The sequence below is a fragment of the Sceloporus occidentalis genome, unplaced genomic scaffold, assembly GCF_023333645.1.
Source record: "Sceloporus occidentalis isolate IW3139 unplaced genomic scaffold, rSceOcc1.0.p SCAF_1, whole genome shotgun sequence".
Taxonomy (NCBI): Eukaryota; Metazoa; Chordata; class Lepidosauria; order Squamata; family Phrynosomatidae; genus Sceloporus; species Sceloporus occidentalis.
Window position 1 is genome coordinate 253,931,186 of NW_028316981.1, and position 6,755 is coordinate 253,937,940.

Below are 6,755 nucleotides of genomic sequence, written 5' to 3' on the forward strand. Positions count from 1 at the left end.
AGCCATTTTCTACTATTTTTGTTCTCCTTTCCAGTCTGTTTTTGACTTATATGGGCTTCTTTGTTTTTTCAGAGCAGACCTATAGGAGTCAAAAACAGGTGAGGAGAATAAAAAACTGAGTGAAAGGGCTAGCTCGATCCTGCCCAGTTGTATCAAGGGAGCTGTTCTAGCTATTTTTGGATCAAAAGATTGGGGGAAGGATTTGGGAATCAAGGACATAGAAGGAAGAGACTGCAATCCTCCAGGGTTTCCTGGGAAAAGATCTGACCTTCTCAGACCTGCTTTGTGCTTCCCTCTGATATGACAGTAGACATAACTAAGACAAGTGTGGGAGAGTTTGGGGAGTGGCCCTGCACAAAGCTAAGCTGAGAATGTCTGTAGCTCTGTCAAAACTGCCTCAGATTCTCTCACTTAGTAATCAGCCTCTATATTAGAAAATGTGAACTATAAACAAGATCAGATGCTGAAAGCAACGATTGATATTCTTCCATCCTGAAGGACATCCTTTCCAGTTCTGAGTCCTGGCTTACTCTGACTATGCTTCAGTATGTCCCTCAGTCTGATTTCTCTTCCCAGCTTCTAAATGATACTCTCAGTATACACCAGGTGCAACTTATTGTTCCACACATTTATTTATAACACCCTAGAAGAATTACATAAAAACTAACATTACAGTTTGTTGGGTGACTTCATAAACAACATTGCTATGTCCTGTTTACCTTAAAAAGCTAATATCATACAGGGTAATGTTGTTAAACCTTACTTTCAAGCTCTGGTTAAAAGTTCTTTAAAAGTTTGCAAGCAAGTCCCATGAAAGCAGAAGCAAAGTTTCGTGGCTCCCATCTCAGTGGAACAGTGAATCTGCTCTAGGTTTTAGAGTGAACTTTAAAGGACTTGTCTCAGATGCTGAACTTGTCTGGAGGCTAGGTTTCAGCACCTTGGATAGTGCCTTCAAAGCTTTGACTATAATCCAGACAGTCAGGCCCCACTGACATGGAATCCACCAAGTTCCTCGGAGAGGGGGGGGGATTTTCCAAGCCTTCTCTCCTTTTTCTGAACTTACTGAACCTACACTTTCACAGCTTCACCTCCCACTCTATTTTCACTGGAACAACTCTGGTTCCATCCATTTCTTGCTCCCCAGTGACAATGCCCTCAGTTATGATGAATGTGAAGGCAAGATGATGAGTGACTGACTAAGGAATCATTTTTGCTACTGCATAGGTAACACTACTGACACAGAAAGGAAAAGGAAAAAAAACATGAATCCATATGCCCAGAGCTATGACTTTGAGACTCCAGGTCCAAGGAGAGCACAGGTTTATAGATAAGCTTATAACAATTTCAAGAGGGAAAAAAAATGAAGAGACAAAAATGCATCAGTGGCACTAACAGATGCTCCCTTTGAGGCCAAGGCCTTTGGAATTTTCTCTTGTTGAACAAACATACAGAGAGAGAGAGAGCGCGCTCCAGCTCACTTGTATCACCATTATATCCCCCTCCCTTTCTTCATACAAATGTGTTCTTATGTGTTGGAGACAGCATCTCAGCGAGCAGGCAAATCATGATCTGGAGATGAAAATCTGAACAGAAGCAACAACAAAAGAGACAGTGAGCAAAAGCTAGTGAGATACAAAGTTAAGCTTCTTTTTTAAAAAAGAAGAAGATGAAGAAGAAACTCATTATCAATTGCCCTTTACTACCCAGCTCCTTTCCATTGTGTGAATTGTTTAGAGCATGGCAGGATTCCAGGGTCTTTATTTTATTTTTATTTTACTTTCAGCGGCTTTGCAGTAGCAGATGTGATAATTACAAGATGAACCATCATAGGAATTTGGCATTTAATCTGTTTGCCTTAATTTCATTTTTACTACTTCTTCCCTTCAAGATAGCAAACAGAGATTGAGGCCGTAAACTGCCAACTTATGTATCTTGTCAAGCAACTGATTTCCTGAAATGTGAGATGATTTACATTTCCAATCAAATGGACAGAAAATGAAACATTCAGCACAACTCCGGTGGAAGCAGTAACAGCTCCCAAGTGGATTGGATTCCTGCTCTAATCTTTATAAATCCACTATTAAATACTAAATTACAGCCTGTAGCAGAGTTGTCTACTATGACCCAAAATTAGATCAAGTTAGTAGCATTAGATCTCACATTGCTATTGAGTGTGCCTACTGTTTTATATTTTGTTTCCCCTCTATGGTATTTACTATTATTCCCTTTGAAAAGCCAAGCACTGCAGGATAATTACACAATCATACTTATTGTCAAGAACCAAGTTGTTGATGATGCTCATATTTAGAAGAGTGAGGACATTTAGAGTGAAATACTCAGTTTGTAGTGCAACCTGTTCTGAAACATCTGAGTGTGTGAGTGAGCTGGGCAAACTACATGATTCCTGGCTTCCATTCCAGCAAGATTCTAACCTTCAAAGCAAATTATATCCTCATATATCCTTCCTCATGCTTGCCACTTTGCTCCCCTTGCCATAAAAGGAATTCCATGTGAATATTTGCAGGTGTTGTAGGCTATGGTGGGATACAGACGGGCAGGGGAAGACGTCTTGGAGGTGTATTCTGCTGAATACTGAGCCTCCAGACCGCCCGCCCCGGGGGCGTGCTTCAGGTGTTGGGGCTTCCACACGGGGGGCAGTGAAGACGCCTCACCTGGGTCCGTTTCGGACCCGTAGCTTCTATACCACCGCCTCGGAGGACGCCGCAAAGAAAGGGGCAGCTTCCGCACGGGCGGCCCAAACTGCGGCTTTTTTTTCTTTTGCCGCATGAGAAGTGCGCAACTGCGGCACTCCAGCAGCAGCCGGCAAATTTCCCTTTTGCCGGCTGCGGAATGCGCATGTGCACATTTAAAGCGCCAGGCCCCTTTAAACTTTTTTCCCCGCCCTGCCCAAGAACAAAGGTGGCCTCCTGCCAGCTGGTGATCAGCTGGTGTTGGCATCCTTGCCCGCTTGCGCATTGCGAGTGCCACCACTGGCATCATGGATGCCTCCTCTCCTTTGTTCCCTGTGGTCTTCCTGAAGCTGCAATCCACAGCCACGGCTGTCGCCGCTGCCACCGCCGTCTTCTCCACCTCCTCCACCTCCTCTGCCCCCTCCTCCCCCTCCGCCCCCTCCAGCCCCTCCGGCCCCTCCGCCTCCATTGCCGCTGCAATGGAGGTCCCATCATCCACCACCATAACAGCTGTAGACTTGGATGACAGCAGTAGTGATGATGATGATGACACAGAACAGCACACGGCAGTGGCTGCCATAGCACTTCATCACGCTACTGTTGGCAGTGCCATGGCCCTGGCCAGAGTGGCACGCCTCCGCCGATGCTGGAAGGTCCCTGCATCCCAAGACTTGTGGGACAACTTTGTGTCAACCATATGGTCTGATGAGCAATGGAGGCATTTCTTCCGAATGCCCCGTGCCCTCTTCCACAGGCTAGTGGGCATCCTGCGCCCAGAGCTGGAGAAGGCAGACACAGTGATGAGGAAAGCCATCCCGGTGGAGAAGAGAGTGGCCATTGGTGTCTTTTCACTGGCACACAAGTCCAGCTACATTGTGACGGGGGCGCTGTTTGGGACTGGCGTTGCCACCGTGGGGGAGTTCGTGGTGGAGTTTGCCCTGGCCATGGAGAAGCTGCTGCTGTCACGGACCGTGTACCTGGGGAACGCACGTGAGGTAGGGACAGCCAGACCACCTTCCCTTTAATCTTTGGCAGCTCTGTGATATTCTGTATCAAGTGTCACCCCCTCACTGTACATTTGCTGTTCTTGCTATGGTGCAGTTGCGCATGTGTAAAAGAGTTGTCATCTCAATTCCTCTCTTTCTCTCCCTTCCTTTCCCCCACAGATTATGGATGCCTTTGGTCGCCGCGGCTTCCCACAAGTGGTTGGCCTCATGGACGGGTGCCACTGCCTGATCATACCACCCTTGGGGCTGAGGAATGCCTATGTCAACAGAAGGGGCTCCTATTCTGTCATCCTGGAGCTCGAATGACATGGGTCAGCCCACGATGCCAGGGTGGCACGGAATTCTCTCATCTACGAGGCCATGGAGGCTGGCATCTATGTGCAAGGGAACCCCAGCATCAACATCAGAGGCCAGCCGATCGGGCCCCTGAACTGGCTGACTGTGCCTACTCCATTCGGAAGTGGCTCATGACACCGTTTAAGACCCCCCGCACTCCCAAACAGAAGCTCTTCAACAAGAAGTTAAATCGCGTGAGGGGGGCCGTGGAGAGATCGTTTGGCAGATTGAAGGTGAGATGGCGCTGTCTCACTGCCCCACTGCTGGTGGCAGAGGAGAACGTGGTGCCCATCCTGGCATCATGTGTCATTCTGCACAACATCTATGAGACCAAGGGCAGGGTCCTGGATGAGGGCATGCGATATAGGCGCCGTTTTGTGCTGCCCACCCTGGCACCAATCACAGAGGCTCAAGAGAAAGAGAAGAAGAAAGCAGGGGAGACTGTGAGGAATGCCCTGGCAGATTTTTTTTCTGACAAGGAGAATCTGAAGGATGGCTCCTATGCCATCATCTGTGATGTCAGAGTGCAATGTTCTGTAATAGCATAAGCACATGAATAAATGTATCCCATTATCCACAGCCTGTGTCTGCCTATCATTCCTGATCTGTGCTGTGGGCATGTTTTGCCACGTGCCTGAGGGGGACACATACAAACACACACACACAAAAGGTCTCCTGGCGCCTGTTTTCCTGGGTCAAAAAGATACATCAGCTCCAACTGCCAATTGCCCCTTTGACAATGTATCAATCCCCCTCAAATTCAAGCTTTCCTAATGGCCCATTTGAATGTATCAATAGGGCACCCAGAGGGCATCTATTGGGGGAGAGATTCAAACTGCTCCTCTGAAAGCTATCATTGGCCTAGGACCACCTTGGCCTAACGGCCCTGAGCCGCAGGTGCCCATATATACCCGTGCGCAACTGTGCAAGACCCCAGGACGGCGATCAACATGGCAGTGCCACGCAGGAGGGTCCTGGTCCGATTCGCCTACTGGACCGATGAGGAGGTCGGGATCCTCCTGGACTCCCTGATGCCACAGGCAGCTGCGAGGAGGGTGATGGCCAGCACCAACAAGCCCAACCGGGGGCATTTTCTCGAGTCCTCTCGTGCCCTCCGAAACCAAGGGTTTCAAAGAACGCTGCACCAATGTAGAGTGAAGTTTAAAACTCTCAAGGCAGCGCTCTTTGAAACCCTTGAGGATTTCGGAGAGGAGCCCCCGGTTGACAGGCGGCCACCATTCTTCTCGCGGCTGAAGGACCTGTGGATCAGGGGAGATCGGCCCAGACCAGAAGATCGCCGTCCTCCAGGTAAGTCAGAGCTCTTGCCATGCCCTGTCCTCCCCTCTTTGACCCTTCCCTTGCCCTCCTCTCCTTCCTGCATGGTGCCAATGCCATCCCTCCTCTTCCCTTCTGCAGGCGTGCGGCCGAGGCGGAGGCGGAGGGAGGGAGGGCACCGTGCCAGGTCGCCCTCTCCACCATCCTCGGGGGACGAGGATGTCCCCGAGGGTGGGCCACAGCCAGGACCAGCTGCTGTGGCCCCTCCGCAGCCAGAGCAGGCTCCTCTGGCAGCAGGTAGGTCCCCAGGGTGAGGGGTGGGGGTTGCCTGACTGCAGCCCCCACGACACTTGTGCCCTCCTCTGCCATGCCAGCATGGTAACTTGGGCCTTTTCTTCCTCTTTTGCAGGGCTTGAAGTCCTTGCTGCTGTTGCCGCCGCCGAGGAGCCTGGCCCGAGCCGCCGCCTGCCTGGCCAGCCAGAGGACTTGGCCCTGGATGCCAGGGCCATGGATCGCCTGCTCCAAGCCCGGCAGCAAGGTAAGTGTGGAGGTGAACCCAGGGAAGGGAGTGGGGGTACCCAAAACCCTGCCTGTGGGAGTGGGTGATGGGCTCCACAGGCTGATCCTAACCATCCTCTTTCTTTTCCCCCCACAGAGAACCGGATGGAGCGGAGGTTCTCTGTGCTGGAGGACAAGGTGGAGAAGCTGGCGGAGAGAGTGTCCTCCATGGAGCAGACACTCCAAGAGATCCTCCGCCGGCTTCCCGCCCCACCGCCGCCTCCCCCTCCCTGAAGCAGCTTCCCTCCCCTGCCCCCTGTGCCATCCCCCTTCACCACCACCCTTTACCATCCCCCTTCCCTTTGTAAATAGTTGTAAATAAGATTTTTATTGTTGTTATTAATAAAAAAGTTTATTTTTTAAAAAACTTGTGTGGTTCATTATGCGCAACTGCGGCAGTGTGGCTGTGTGTGTGAATGTGACAGCTTAGGCGTAACTGTGCAGTCTAAAGCTAGGCAGGAGTGCTGGGAGGTAGCAATGTCCAAACTCTGTCCTTCCAGGCGTTTGGACTTCATCTCCCAGAATCCCAGACCACAGGGCAAGGTGTCTGGGGATTCTGGGAGATGAAGTCCAAACACCTGGAAGGACAGAGTTTGGACATTGCTGGTTTGGGGACCAGTGAGCCAGGCATGGTGGGAGGAGAGAACAGGAAGGGTAGAATAGATTAGATAGGGCTGGGAGGGAACACATGCCCTGGGAGGCGAAAGGTCTTGGGCACATTCAAGGTCCGGGGTCTCATCCTCGTCCTCCTCCTCCTCTACCGCCACAGGCTCCGCTCTGGCTGGCTGGCCCGCCGGGACCCTCACACGCTCCGCATGAGACCAAGACGTCCCCCTGCCTTTTTTCGGGGTGCTGGTGGATGGCTGTGCCATCCTGCCTGGTGCCAAAG

The 6,755-nt window shown here is 50.9% G+C and overlaps 1 long non-coding RNA gene across 1 annotated transcript; it reads left to right on the top strand.

Moving 5' to 3' along the window:
- The first annotated feature begins 5,610 nt into the window (after positions 1–5,610).
- On the top strand, positions 5,611–6,149 carry LOC149323755 (uncharacterized). Its single transcript, XR_016280238.1, has 2 exons — positions 5,611–5,846; positions 5,964–6,149. It is a non-coding gene; the product is annotated as an uncharacterized LOC149323755 (long non-coding RNA).
- The last annotated feature ends 606 nt before the right edge of the window (positions 6,150–6,755 follow it).